At 33.5% G+C, this 16164-nt stretch overlaps 1 long non-coding RNA gene across 5 annotated transcripts; it reads left to right on the forward strand.

Moving 5' to 3' along the window:
• Positions 1-2558: 2558 nt before the first annotated feature.
• Positions 2559-14910, forward strand: LOC120082845 (uncharacterized). 5 transcript variants are annotated; one of them, XR_016531169.1, is made up of 5 exons: positions 2559-6665; positions 8294-8393; positions 10448-10539; positions 10757-12100; positions 14287-14910. It is a non-coding gene; the product is annotated as an uncharacterized LOC120082845 (long non-coding RNA). The 5 variants fall into 5 exon arrangements; XR_016531168.1 differs by having other exon boundaries at positions 10757-10857; positions 11902-14910; XR_005483302.2 differs by having other exon boundaries at positions 2559-3034; positions 6495-6665; positions 10757-14910.
• The last annotated feature ends 1254 nt before the right edge of the window (positions 14911-16164 follow it).

Below are 16164 nucleotides of genomic sequence, written 5' to 3' on the forward strand. Positions count from 1 at the left end.
TCAACATGAGTTTACACTAGCAACTGCCAAACTCAGACCTGCAACCCTCATCATCTAATTTGCTAATAGAGATAAGATTTATATTCATCCTAGGCACAAACCTGACATTTCATAGTATCAACTTTTCTCCACACTTCATCTTTAGATTATATTCCCAATCCTAATAATTTTGAAAACTCTATCATTCTCCATCCTCACTAGACCACGATGTCCTGATGTGAAAGATACGAATAGACTTCTATCTGAAGCTATATGTATAGAAGTTGCACTATCAATTTTCCAGTCAGATGAGTGGCTACTATTTTGTATGTTACTCTTAACACAGGCATAGACATCCCTAATCAATTCTTCATCAGTTTCAACAAGATATATCGTTACTTCTTCAGTTTCGACCTGATTTACCTCCTGTTTTCTTTTCTGATCCTCTTCTAATTTTCTACACTGACTTTTGAAGTGACCTTTCTTGCGATAGTAAAAACACTCTTATCTTTAGTCAATAACTCAATAGCATACACCTCATCAGTAAGTTATATATTAGTAGATTCTTAGTTTTCATGATCTCCCAACTATCATGTAAAGACATTAATAACTGAATAGCATACACCTCATCAGTAAGTTATATATTAACAGATTAATTAAAGTGGTAACCTCATCATTGATATAGGGATTAACAGAAGCATCGGCAGATGGTTTCTCATACCTATTTGTAAGCGCCTCTATCCACTTCACTTGATTGCAAATTCTTCTTCTTTGAAGGTTCCCTCAATCTTCATCTAAAATTCTTTTCGATTCTTATAAGTTAAATCTTTAACTTGCATCTTCCAATATGCCCTGATACCACTTGTTGGGGACGTCAGAACTCCAAATATCTCCACAATGATATGATATTGTCCACTTTGAGTATAAAGCCTCATGGCATTGCTTTTGGAACCATCCTAAAAAGCCTCATCGTATTGGAGATAGTTATCCCCCCTTATAAACCCATGATCATCCCCTTATTTAACCGATGTGGGACTTTGATCACATTCCCACCGAACAATTGCTACAAGCTCGAGAGGGAAATTAAATTTTATTTGTTTTGATGTCCTGACAAGCCTCGAACAAGAAGAAAAGTAGAAGATCCAGTAGAAACTTGGGATAAACTTAAAAAATCCATGAGGAAGAGGTATGTTCCAAAACATTATGAAAATAATTTGAAAACTAAATTGCACGCTTTGAGGTAGGGAACAAAACATGTAGTTGAATATTTTCAAGGAATAGACTTTGATGGAAAGAGCAAAAATTCGAGGAGAAAAAAAAAAGACACCATGTCTAGATTCCTTGGAGGTTTGAATCCAAAAATTGCTCATCCGGTTTGATAGAAATCCATAACCTTACTTGAAAGATATGTATCATAATGCAATAAAAAATTGAAGATAAATTGAGAGAAGAAATGAAACATTCTAAGAGGTATACTTCTAAAGTTAATACATTTTAAAATTTTAATTCTTGGAACAAGGGTAGATTTGTGAATAGGAATAAACCAAAAGGCCAAAAGAGTAGAGGTCGAGAGCTCCAATACTTAAAAAATGAAGCTCAAATGAGGTAAGGGAGAAATTCTATTCAGTGTTGGAAGTGCAAAGGGTTTAGATACATGAGCAAAGATTGTGTCAATAAAAAGTCATGGTGATGGGAAATGGGATACTTGATTTAGAAGGTGTATGTGATGAGCATGATGCACAATTTAAGGAAGAATCTGAAGCACATAATGATGAGTACATTGAAGAAGGTAACCTTTAATTATGAGAAGGATGCTTAGTGTGTAAATCAAGGAAGAGAAAGTTAAAAATCAAGGGGAGAACGTGTTTCACACAAGATATCTAATTGAAGGAAGCCTTGCAGTTTGGTGATTAATAGTCAAAGTTGCACAAATCTGGTAAGTAGTTTTCTTGAAAAAAGACATTTTCTACTCCTCCACATCCAAAATCATATAAACTTCTATGGTTGACAAACAAAGGAGAACTTAGGATAAACTCCCAAGATTTTGTTCATTTTACTTTGGGAAGATATAAAGTTGAAGTCCTTTGTTATGTAGTACTAATGCATGTGGGTGATATGTTATTGGGCCAACTATGTCAATATGACAGAGAGGACTCATATGATGGATTATTGAACAAGTAAACATTTGGATGCTTGATGATTGGTGCATGAGCCAGAGTATGGGGAAGACTAAAGAAACTTTGTTAAATCTAAATTTTAGTTTTGAGGTTTAAATTGAATGTGACTTGCACACACACACTTGGGAAATGAAGAAATTTGGCCTTCAAATTTCTTAACAAAAGTTGTGCTTGAATGTTTCTGCTTTTGGATCTAGCATGTTATTCTTGTTATTGAGTCTAAAATAGTTTGCATACATATTTGGAACTTTCCTACAGTTTGTTCTACTTTTTGTTGGGACTAGGAAAATTCTAAGTTTGCAGTGGTGAAAAGCACGTAAAAAAGTGCTTTTATTTATTTAGAAATAATTCCACTTGATTTTATTAAATGTGATGTTGTTTGTTAGTGATTTCTAGGATTTAAGCAAAATAGCAAGATTTGGAGTAAAACAAGTTAAAACGATCCAATTATGTATAAGTGAGACAAGCCAGTACCAAACATTGAAAAAAGGGAAAAAAAGGCCACCTTTTCCAAAAACAAAGTGACGTCACGACGCTACAAGCGATGTTGTTTACAGAGAGCACACATTGGAGAGGTGGTGCGATTGCTCTACAGAGCAATGCGCGACTGCAATTGAAAGACAAGAGCGCTGCACTGCCACATTTATTTTTGAAAAATCTTGTATACTTTAGAAAATTTTTCTCTATTTAAGCTAGGGTTTTTTACCCACCTCCACATAAAGTTTTGGAGTTTTAGAGGCTTGGAGAGAGTGTTTTGAGCAGAGTACTGAGATCTTTGATGCCAAAGTTAATGGGAGAATGTTAGAAGGCCAATTCCACCACAGAGATATGAACAGAATGCTAGATAACACCTTCTTTCCCTATCTTAGATTTTTCCGGTTTGTTATTATTATTATTATTTTTCATTCTAATTATGGTATTGTTTATGGAAGTCAAGTTAAGCTAAATTCTCATTGTTCTAAGGTAGATGGATTCTATGGAGTATTTCTAAATACTTTTGTGGATCTTAAATTTGAATTACATTGATACTTTCTAGCATGACCGTTCTTAATGCTTTTGAATGTTTGATCAATATTTTAATGATTTCATGATTTAAATCTAGCTTTAACGCATAGGCTTTAGATTAGTTCATGCATGCTAGCAAGATTATCATTTGAACACACTAGAGTAGTTGGATAATAGTAGAGATTGTTGATGAAAAGTCTTAATACTTTGCTTAATTATATAATTTCAAATGATTAATATTTAATAAATTAAGTGAAAGAAAATATTGTTTTTGAAAGATTTAATGTGGTTAGTAATTCCATGAATGAAATCTATTCCCTAGAACGTCCCTTTGCTAATTATCTTTATACTTGATCATTTTTATTGTTTTCTTAGTTTAGTTTATGTTAGTAGCATCACAAATCTACCCCTAAAATTAGAAGAATCTTTGAATAGCTAAAAGAATATCAATATGATTTCCTGAGGACAATACTCGGCCAAGGCCGTTTTAACTATATTATTACTTGATGTGTGTGCTTGTCCATATCATGTACTTTGATGATATTCTTGTTCATTTTAAAAGCTTGAATGATCATATTTTACATGTCAAACAAATTTTACTTAAACTTAGAGAAAAAAAGTTTTATGCCAACTTCAAAAAGTGTAGTTTTTGTCTAGACCAAGCTAATTTCTTCGAGTTCATTGTTGGAAATGATTGGGTGAAAGTTGATGGAGAAAAGGTAAAGACTATTCGAGAGTTGTCAACACCCACCAATGCAATTGGGCTAAGATATTTTCATGGTTTGGCTAGTTTTTATAGAAGATTTATTAAGGATTTTAGGAACATAGTCTCACCTTTGATCAAACTTGTTAAAAAACATGATAAATTTGAATGGAATGAAAAGCAAGAAAAAACATTTAATGAATTGATAGATAAATTGACCAATGCATCTTGTCTTGCTTTACTTGACTCTGATAAATCTTTTGAGATTGAATGTGGTGCAAGTGAAATAGGGATTGGAGTTGTTTTGATGCAAGAAAAGAGACCAATCATGTTTTTTAGTGATAACTTAAATGGAGCACAACTTAACTAACTAAAATTAACAACGAAATACATACACTTGTGATGGTTTGCAAGTTTTGGAAACATTACTTGTGACCAAAAGAGTTTGTTATCCACACGGATCATGAAAGTTTGAAGCAACTTAAAAATTAAACAAAGTTAAACAGAGTGCATGTTAAATGGGTAGAATTCCTTGAGACATTTTAATATGCCATTCATTACCAAAAAAAGGGGTAGGACAATGTGGTGGTTGATGCATTCTCAAGAAGGTATGCATTATTTTTTTTCCCTTAGTGCAAAAAATTCTTTGTTTTAAACACATGATTGTTTTTTACAAAGTTGATATACCTGAATTTCATGATGTTTATATGCAATGTTTAATTAAAAGGGAAAATGTGCATGATTATATTATGTTTGATGAAATATTTTTTAGGCAGGTAAGCTTTGTATTCCTAATGTTCTATTCGAGAGTTACTTGTAAAGAAGGCTCATGGGGGAGGACTTATGGGGCATTTTGGGAAACCTAAAACATATAGCATGTTGTATGAACACCTTATATGTTGAAAATGAGGAATGATGTGAATAAAGTGTGCAAGAAATATTTCAAATGTAATGAAGCTAAGTCTAAGATACAACCACATGGCCTTTGCACATTTTAGGATATTCTAGTGAATCGTAGGTTGGCATTAGCATGGATTTTGTTATAGGATTATCCAAGACTAGAAGACATCATGATAGCATTTTTGTGGTAGTGAATAGGTTTAGTAAGATGGCACATTTTATTCCATGTAACAAAATGGATGATGCTATTAACAAAATCTTAGTTCCCAATTTATTCTTTAGGCAAGTGGTTAGATTGCAGGGAGTTCCTAAAACCATTATTAGTGATGAAGATGCTAAACTTTTAAGTCATTTTTTGGAAAGTTTGGAGAAAATTGGGAACTAAGATTTTGTTTTCAACAACTTGTCACCCACAAACGGATGGGCAAACAGCAGTAGTTAATAGAACATTTGGGGCTTTGCTTAGGTCATTAATTTCTAAAATTCTCATGTCTTGGGAGGATACTTTATCTTTTGTAGAGTTTCCTTACAATAAAGCAATACATAGCACCACTCAATGTTCACTTTTTGAGGTTGTGTATGATTTTAGTCCATTAACTCCTTTGGTTGACAAATAGGTAGATCATGTTCAAGTAATAGCCTAAAAGATCTATAGTATATGGAAAAAGTTTGGTGCCTTATCCTAGTGACACTATTGGTCCAAATTGTTCTTATAGAGACATGTGAGTGGAGATATTCTATAAAAAGAGGTTGTATAAGGCTGGACCACAAAATATTTAATCTCTCTTTGTAAATAAGTCGATTGAAGAGATTTATATTTCACAGGATGATCAAATGTGACTCGATCTTAATCTTAAGTGAGTTATGAACTGTTGCCTGTGTGAGATCGTCCTTTGATTTTCATGGGTGAGAGTGGAAAATGCTGTCGACTAAATATGCCTATTATTTTAGGGACTTGACCAAATAAGGAGATGGGAACGTGATTTTACAAGATAGAATTCACTCTTTCTCATATAGGGAAAGTAGATGAGTAACAAGTGTTGACATTGGAAATTGAACATGGGGCCCATCCTCTCGCTGGCCTGAGAGAAATATAGTTTATGGTTGGAGCACAAATGGTTCATTAGAGAATCAGTGGTACTTAAGGAGATAAGGTAATTACATTGGTAAAACGTACATTTGACCCAATTGTAAACGAACTACTTGTGAATGATCGACTTATATGTAATAATTATAGTCATGGGCACAACTTGTCTTATAGTGCATAAGAGTGCAACTATGGGTGTATAGTGGTTTGCCCCATAGTTAATGAATGGAGATTAATTAACTAATTTCTCATCATTAAAGCTTATAATCTGTAGATCCATACGGTTCCCTAAGTAGCTCATAGTGAACTAACAAGGATCATGGTATTAAAAGAATAATTTAAAATGTTCAAATTAATTTGTTGGATTAAGGAAAAATATATTTATTGTATTTGATATAATTAGTATTAGTAGTAATGTATTTAGATGTGATTTAAATATTTAGTCATTTAATATGAATGAAATTCATATTAAACTATAGGTTATGGAAGAATTAATGCATTTTAATATGATTCAAATAATTAATCATTTTAATATACGATATGAAAATCATTAATTGGATTGAAATAGGATTTTAACCTAATTTTATCATATAAATAGGACCTTAAAGACAAGAGAGAGATAAGCTCCCTTTTTTTTTTACAGCTAAACTTCTCTTCTTTGATTCTTCCAACACAAAGAGAACTTCTCTCGTTCCTTCACTCTTTCTAAAAGCTCCCACAAGCTGATCCTTGCCAAGAGTTATAGTGAGGAAGACCTCGTGGAGGAGATTAACAACGATTCAAGGAGCTCCTTCAAGAAAAGGTTTCTACAAGGGTAAATTCTCTTATGCTTAACCTTTTTACATTTTAAATTTTATGTTTGAATTATTTTGGGAATCAAAATGTGCGATTCAATCGTTTCTGTTGCGGGTTTCGATCTAGAATTTGTAATTTCAAACTTTTTCAAACGTGCATCACAGGCTTGTCGTCTTCTAGAGAAGTTATTTAAGACAATTTGGAGCATTTATACATTTTTAGTTTTACATTTTGACTTCTAAATTAGTATGCAATTAAGTTTCAACTTCCTAGATCTTATTTTCTTCAATTTGTATTTAATTTTGTTTGAATGACTTTTGAGTTCTTGAACCTTTGGACATTCATTTACCCTTTAAAATAGCTCGTAATGCTTTTCAAAACTCAGAATGATGATATTAAAAAAACCTTGTACTTATTCAACCCTTTTAGTGTTGTCCTTTTTTTTTTTTTTTTTTCTCAAATCTTACTGCAGATTTGATGTTAAATCAATTCATTGGATTAATTTTGATCAAGCTAATTCTAGAGTGAGTTGTTTTAGGATCTAAGAGTGATGATCATAGATTTTAAGTTCAATCTAAGAGTTATTCATCCTTCTATCTAAGCTCTTGGTTGGAATCACTTGTTAAATTAGCCTTATTTGTGAGAGTTTGTAAAGACCTCTAGCTACTTCAATCAAGCATTATGGGCACTTATTATCGCCTTTACGACCCCTCCAATATTCAAAAGTTGTCTTAGAGACACTTTTGGATGGAACGTTGTTTAAATATAAAATATAGTCTCGATTGCATATCCCCAAAAAGAATCTGGTATTCGAGCATAACTCATCATAGACTGAACCATGTTTAACGGGTTATGTTTCTCCATTCTTAAACATCTATTTTATTGAGGTGTACCAGAAGCTAAGAGTTGAGATTTAATTTCGTTTTCTATCATATAGTCTTGGAATCTTAAATTCATATACTCTTCACCACGATCTGATAGAAGTGTCTTGATAGTGTTACCTAATAAGTCCTCAACTTCAGTATTGAACTTCTTGAACTTTTCAAGACATTTAGGCTTATGTTACATTTGGTCATATCTCAAATAATCATCTATGAATGAGATGAAATATTCATAATCTTATCTTTCTTTGACATTCAACGAACCACATAAGTCTGACAATATATAAGCATTAAGGATACTTTGGCTCTATATCCATATTTAGTAAAAGGCCTTTTGGTCAATTTGCCTTAGGTAGGATTCACAAACCAATCTTGTCTATTTCAAACCCATTTAATTTTGTTAATTAAATTAAAGTGAATTAAATAAAATTGAATTAAATTAAAACTTTAATGCATTGCAGGGTAGTAGAGAGGTAATGGAGAGTAAGGAGTTACACTTTCCCTACCTCCTTAAATGTAGAGAGTCTACATTTGCCAAATGGTTACAAGGTTTAGTGTGGAAAATTTTTGCTCTACACTTCCCCTCTCTACTTCAATGTACTACATTTGTCAAATGGTTACAAGTTTTAATGTGAAAAAATTTACGCTCTCTCATTAAAAAAAAAACACTATCAATATTATAGAGAAAAACTTCCTCTATAAAACTCAATTCCCTTTCTCTTTCAAAAGAAAAAGCTCTCACAAGACGTTTCTTGCAAGATAATAGCCGAAAAAACCTTTCGGAGGCATTATTGTACGTGGAAGAAGATATTGCTGTAAAATCAGGTCGTTCGGAGAAGAAGTGAAAGAAGAAGAGTTCTTCAAAGGTTACTTTTTTCTTAATCTAATTCCATGCTTAACCTGTATTATACAATGTGTTAGATGTTCTGCATGTTTGTTTTAATTGTTCTATATTTTTCTTCTTAAAAATAAAAAATAAAAAGTGATAAATCACTTCTGTTATTGGATTCAATCCCTTCAACCTAATGCCACAAAACAGAAGGCAACGATGCAGCGCAACACTGCAACGTTACAACATTTTTTAGACACGAGCATCGCGGTGCTTTTATGCCTCAGTGTCGTTGAGATTTTGAAGTGTACACAAAATGTGCATTATTTACCTTTGATTAAGGTTGGCTTTTTAATGTGATTTTATGAGATTTAATGTGTGCTTGCTAGTGATTTTTAGAATTTATGAGAGAGAATTAAAATGTATTCAAAATGAGCAAAAAATGACCAAAATATGTTCAAAGAAGTCAAACCCGAGCTCTATGTTGAAAGGAGAGAAGAAAAGAAGGAAGAAAACACGAAAATGTGTAGGTTTTTGTCATCCGTCATCTTCTGTGCTTTAGGACAGAGCAAAAGAGAGCACAACTGCGCTCTAGAGTCGAGAGCAATTTTTTTTGGATCGCAGCCCTACACTGCGATAAAAAGTTTTTATCCTCTATATTTGGAAGCTCTTCAACAATTCAAGCACAAAATTTAGAACAAATTTGAGGCTTAAACAGAGAGTTTATGCTACAAAATAGAGAGTTTGAGGGATATTTTGTAAACTGTTTGAGTTTCCAAGGTGACAATTGAGGCAAACTTAGAGGATTTAAGAGATTAAGGAAGTCTTTGATAGAATTCTTCTTCGGTTCCTTATCTTTCTCTAAATCTTATGCTTGAATTCATGTATGAAAATATGTTTGTACAAGCTGTGAGTGGCTAAAACTTGCTTGTTGTAGAGTATTGATGAAGTTGTTATGAATTTAGATTAAATTTAGTCTTTTCATGGATGTTTGATAAACTAATTGCTTTTTAATGATATTGTACTTCATTCTTATTGATTGGCCATCGATGGTTATTAGGTTGAATGTTTAATTGAGAGATTGAATGTTTAATTGGATCTATATGATTAAATCATTATTAATTTTTTATGCAAATAGTTAGGTTAATGGTGAAAGTTGTTGATGACATATCTTGTTGTTGATGACATATCTTAATGTCTTGCTTCTAAATTTGATTTCAAGAAATTAGTTATCTATTAAGTTGAATGAGAATAGCTTATTTTTTAGAGGAAGTAATCTTGAATTGAGTTTCTAGACTTAGGCTTAAAATTTATACATGATTCCATGAATTGAGTAGAGTAGACCAATGAAGTAATAATAGATTCAATACCCTAGAACACTTTTGATCTTTGATTTTTAATACACTTTTATTATTTTCTTTTATTGCTTCATAAAAATACAAACTCAACTCGATTTCGATTCCTTAGTTAAAATTGACACAATTTTGAGATAACTAAACAATAATTGTTTATTTGATCTCAGAGCATGATACTTGGCCTTACAAGCCGTTTGAATATTATAACTTGACGACGTACACTTGCATGCACACAAAAGTTTTCACATCAAATTTTTGGCATTGTTGCCAGGGATCAAAATAATGATTTTTGTTTAATATTTTAAGAATTGGAGATATTTTAGACTAAGGGTCATTTTTGTTCTAATCTTGTTCAGAGTTTTCTATAGTGCATGCTTCATAACAAAGATACCTCTCTTTTGCCACTTGACCTTGAGATTTAACGTACTTTGAGGAGAAATCTTGAAATAAGTAAGAAGTAGAAGAAGAGATGGCCGAGGAACGTAAGAAGGTAATTAGAGAATACTTCCAAACATCTCTCCAAATTGCTCAACCTAGAATTGCGGAGGCACCAATCAATGCAAATGAGCTAAAACCAGGGTTGATTCAAATGGCTAGGGAGATTGCTTTTAGAGGACACCCCATTGAAGATCCTCATAAGCACTTTAGATCTTTTCTTGAGATTTGTGGGACAGTTAAGAATAGTGGAGTTATGAATGATGCAATTAGACTAAGATTATTTCCTTTTTATTTGCAGGATAAGGCTAAGGATTGGCTAGAGACTATACTGTCGGAAAGCATTACCACTTGGGAGGAGCTAGCCCAAGCATTCTTGAATAAATGGATGAGGTCTGAAATTGTTTCTTTTTCTCAACAACTAGATAAAGAATTATTTAAATGTTGGGAAAGGTACAAGAATCTCCTTAAAAGGTGCCCACAACATGGATACCCTAGTTGGTTGCAAATAAAATTCTTCTTGATGGGTTGAACGACAAAAAAATCTATTCTAGATGCTAATATTGGAGGATCTCTTTTCTCTAAAACTACTTCTCTAAAACTGTTACAGAAGAGTACACTATTCTAGAGGACATGACAACTATAAGCTATAATTAGCCAAGTGAAAGGGCTTCTTCCAACAAAGTAGCAGAAATTTATGAAGTAGATGAGGTAAGTTCTATCAAAGCTCAATTGATCACAATTACTAATGCTTTGAATAAATTTATTACAGTTGGTCAAGCACATAATTCACTATCCATAGCCTCTCTCGTAGCTAAGGCAACTGAAACTCGACAAAATTGGAGTTTATAGGATACTGAGGAAGCTAATTATGTGGATAGAGGAAAATATAGAAGCCAACAACAAGTTCCCACACAATACCACCCAAGTTTGAGAAATTGTGAAAAAAAATTCTTATGCAAATAACATGAATGTTTTGGTCCCTCTAGGTTTTCCCAAGCTGAAAAACCATCCTTGGAGGAATTGATAATGAATGTTATCAAGGTAACCAAGGAGAAACTGTCTACATTAGAATGTTCAATCCATAACATATTGGGGACCATACAAAGCCATGAAAAATCCATCCAAAACTTGGAATGAAAATGAGTCAAGTAGCTTCTAGTGCACACCATGCAAAAAGGTAAGTTTCCTAGTTGCCCTCAGAAAAATCCTAGAGAAGAATGCAATAGAATAACTCTTTGAAGTGGCAAAAAATTGAACAAGCCTATTGTGGATGAGGATGAACCAACACAAGAGATGGTTGAATCCACCATTGATCATAAACGAACAAATGAGAAACTTGCAGAAAAATCTGAGTAAAAAACATGGAGTACTTCCAACTCTTTAACTTTTGTCCCTAATACTATTCCATATCCTCAAAGATTTTAGAAAAAGAAGGAAGATGCACAATTTTCTAGATTTTTGGGAATATTTAAGAAGTTGCAAGTTAACATACCTTTTGTTGAAGCTTTAGAGAAAATGCCAAAGTATGTTAAATTCATGAAGATGTCCTTTCTTAGAAGAAAAAGTTTGGTATGTATGAGACAATGGCTTTGAATGAAGAATGTAGTGCAGTAATATAAAAGAAATTGCTTCCAAAATTGAAAGATCTAGGGAGTTTTTTTATTCCTTATCAATTAGGTAATATTACATTATTGGAGAATTATGTGATCTTGGAGAGCTTCAATTAATTTAATGCCTTTATGCATTTTTAAGAAGCTTAACTCTGGAGAGGTGAAAGCAACAACAATATCCTTGCAATTAGCCAATCGATCTTATACACATCCTTATGGCATTGTTGAGGATGTGTTGGTTAAAGTGGACAAGTTTATATTTTCGGTAGACTTTATGGTGCTTGACATGGAAGAAGATGCCGACATTCCAATAATCCTTGGAAGACCATTCTTGGCTACAGGTAGGGCTCTCATTGATGTACAAGATGGTAAGCTAACATTTAGATTCAATTATGAAGACGTAAAATTTGATCTTTACAAAACCCTTAAGCATGCAGATATTGAGGTAAGTCATGAGCCTCATGAAACAAGTAAGTTGGTCAATATTTTCCCTTCCTTTAATAAATGTTCTTTGAATGTGAATTCTTCTTCTAAGGTGATTGATAAAATTGATGGAGTGGATATTGAATGTGATGATAAATTAGAAAGTGAAAAATTAGAAGAACATCCTGTTAAGGATCATGTCTCTACTTTTGTCGATACTTCTATTAATTGTATGCCTTTAAACTCTAGTTCTAAGCTGGAGTATGAAAAAGTAAGGGAGAAGCATGTTGAAGAAGATGTGATTAATTCTGTGAGATCTCCTAAAAATGATACATTGAATTTTCTTGATTATGTTTATAAAGTAGATGTTGATTTGATGCATGATGTATACTGGCAATGTCAAATTAAATGATGCTTGTTTTTGTGAATGTCAGTATGGGCAAAAACTTTTGATTCTAGGATGTTCTAAGATTGACATGACAAAACCACCTTGGGATCCAACATGATAGATGAGCCTCATCAAGCTAGAAGGCGTTAAACCAAATGCTTATTAGGAGGCAACACAAATTTTTAATTGCTTTCTTTATATTTCTATCTTTAGTTTAGTTTAGTTCTTTGTTTTTCTTTTTAAAAATAATGGAGTCACTCATACTTTAATATTTTTTAGGATCATTATCTAACACAAAAGTATTCATTCAACTATCCTATTCGATGGACTCCCATAGCTCCTAGGCTTGTATCTCTATCTTTCTCATGCATTGGGCACAATGCATACTTTTAAGTTTGCGGTGGGAGGTCATTCGTACTTTTGTGTGTTATGTATGTTAATTTTGTTTTAGTTGATTATATGCATATCATTTTTTTAAAAAAATCAGAGAAACTTTTAAAATTTTGATTGAGATTTGAGAAGATGATGAGAGTTCTTTGTTGTTTGTTTTTTATGTTGATTGTCATTGATGAAATTTGAATATGCATGTTGGATGGATTATAGTGGAAATAAGATAGCAATATCTTGAGATATAATCTATTTATGTCCCTCTTTGAGTCTCTCATATCATTAGCACGTATTCATTTTAATTTAGAAACTTGAACTAGAAGTAGAATTGAGTTGAGTGTATTTGGTTGTCACCTCGAAAGTCCCCACCAGTTCGAGAATATCTTTCATGATGCTTGGTAATGTTTTACTAAGAAAGAGAAAAAGATTGTATTTGCCTATTGAAAAGAAAATTGAAATAAATAAATAAATAAATATATATATATATATGCATATATGTATGTATGTATGTATATACATAAACTTATAATGTGTATACATGATAGATGTAAAAAAAGCCACCTTTGTTGTGGTCAGTTAGGATGCCTGGGAATTGACAAGTTACGAGTCCTTATAGTGAATGTATGAAAGCTAGTACCCCTAGGTAAAAGAATGCAATTTTAGGACATCCTTGAGAATGTGAATTTCATGCACCCCAGTTGATATATTACCTTCATGAATTTTTTGGATGCTTGATTATTGGTGCTTGAACTAGAGTAGGGAAAGCTAGAGAGGCTAAATTAAATCTAATATCAGTTACTATGTTTAAATTAAATGTGACTTGCACACACACATATGGAGATGATGAGTTTTGGCCATGAATGATGATAACGATGGACTTGCTTGACTATTTCTATTTAGGTCTCTATCTAGCTATTCTCTGAGGCATGAGTAATTAGCACACTTGTTTAGAACTTCTCTATGATCTTGTCTTATCTTTGCTTGGGACTAGCAAAGTTCTCTGCTTGGGGTGGTGAAATGCACACAAAATGTGTAGTATTTACCTTAGATTTAGGTTGGTTTTTAATGTGATTTTATGAGATTTGATGTGTTTGCTAATGATTTTCAGAATTTATGATCGGGAATTGAAGTAAATTCAAAATAAGCCAAAAGGACTGATAACTTGTAAAAATACAAGTTATCCTTGCTCTTAAGTTAGAACAATTAGGGTTTTTAATGATAAACTCTCCTCATTTTTAATAGAAACGCATGGATTTACTTAAACAATAGCAATTTCATGTAAAAGAAGTTTATCACTAAAAATCGCGGTGCTGACGCACTACTTTGCAGGATTTCAACGCAAGAATTGACAATAATGCATTAGACAAGCGTCGCAGGAAACGCGTTAATGCATGAACCATGTGTCGGAGGGAATTCAACGCATAGAAGATTCGTTGCTCCGGGTTGATTGTGTCACATCACCACTTTCAATCATAGGCACCTGCAACAGGCAGCATTCCAGCAGCAGGCGGCATCTGAAAAGCTTCCAGAGGTCAGGCGACCAACTAGGACATGGAGTTTAATGCTGACCAAGGCATGGACTTAAATGCAGCCCATCCTCCAAGTGGACGAGACCAATGCCTATAAATACTTGAAGACCCTCCAGAGTTAAGAGTTCAGACAATTAGAAGCTTCATACCCTCTGTAAATTTGTAGACTTAGTTTTAGTTTGTACAAGCCGTGCCGAGGTGTAAGACGATCGAAGGAGCTGAGAACCACCACCACCGCCAGCCAGGGAGTGGAGAAAGTTATTCTTGAGAAAGATACTCTGTCCTCGGCTCTTTAAAGTGATTGTACACAACAAGATTGAGCCAAAGAACTACAAGAGATTGTATTCTTTGGCTTGACTCAGTCTCTCTCTTAATATCATTTTCATTTCATTTTGATTGAATATAGTTCTTTGTAAAGACTCATTGATCCATTATAAAATTCATATATTTGATCATCACTTTTACTATTGTTTATCTTCTGTTTATGTTGAAAGCATTAGTACTTCATGCATAATTCTGTTCCAACGCCTAAACCAACTTGACAACTTGGTGAAAGCTTTTTTACTTAGTTGTTCAAAAGAATAGTTAAGTCGCATTAAGTAGAACGCCTAGTATAGCTAGAGATAGACTTACTAGTGTTTCTTGTAGACTAGGTTAGACGCATGTACCCTAGAGATAGGTTTGTATGTTATTCGCATTGAGAAGTGTTGAATGATGTCTAACACATGAACAGAAAGATAAGCAACCCATCCCATTTCATCCACACTACGTCAGGTGTATGTAATTATCTTTAACTGGTGCGTCCACCTACTTAAATTCCATTTTCACATGAACCTTCATTTTCCACTCAACTCTTTTGTATTGTCTTGCACAGGCATAGCATGTTAGTGTAAATGATACATCTTTCACATTTATTTAGGAAAAACCTTCTACTGCAAGTACAACACATAATCTGTGTTAGTGAAACTGAATCCCTGTGATCGCCCCTGGACTTGCCAGGAACCTAGATTATATTTATACTTGGGTTTAATCTAGGAAAACTTGAATGTTATTATAAGGAGTTGTGTGCCTTCTGTGCATAATACTAATGCCCCAACGCGGTGCATTCATCTAAATGCATCAAGGCAGAATGCAGCACTTAGACTTTATTCTTTCAATCTGTTTTACTTTATACACTCCTAAAGCATCTCACAATAGCAAGCGAACAAGTTTTTGGCGCCATTGCCGGGGATTCAGCAACAAGAACTAACCAGAAATTCTGTTTGTATTTGTTATAGGAACACTTCAATTAAGGGAAGTATTACAAGCTACGCCTAGGCTTGTGAACGTGTATGAACAGGAAGAACACTCCTGAGTTCAGATACGACCCCGAGATTGAACGGACCTTACAACGTAGGAATCGATCCAACCGTCGTCGAAGGTTAAGGCAACAATTACTCAGATAGCAAGAAAGAGAAAGAGCAATGGCGGAAGAACAACAAAATCAACAACTAGCTCAGCAATTGGCTCACGCTACACAGAACCCAATCCTGATGACAAACACAAGCACGTGTCTTATGAGAGAATACGCATCCCCTGTGCTATATGATTTCTCTCCAGGAATCATATATCCGATGCCTGATGGAATTAGGTTTGAAATGAAATCTGGTATGCTCCAAATACTCCAAACTGCTGGGCA

Source organism: Benincasa hispida, chromosome 8, assembly GCF_027475165.1.
Source record: "Benincasa hispida cultivar pf3 chromosome 8, pf3_genome.v1.1, whole genome shotgun sequence".
Taxonomy (NCBI): Eukaryota; Viridiplantae; Streptophyta; class Magnoliopsida; order Cucurbitales; family Cucurbitaceae; genus Benincasa; species Benincasa hispida.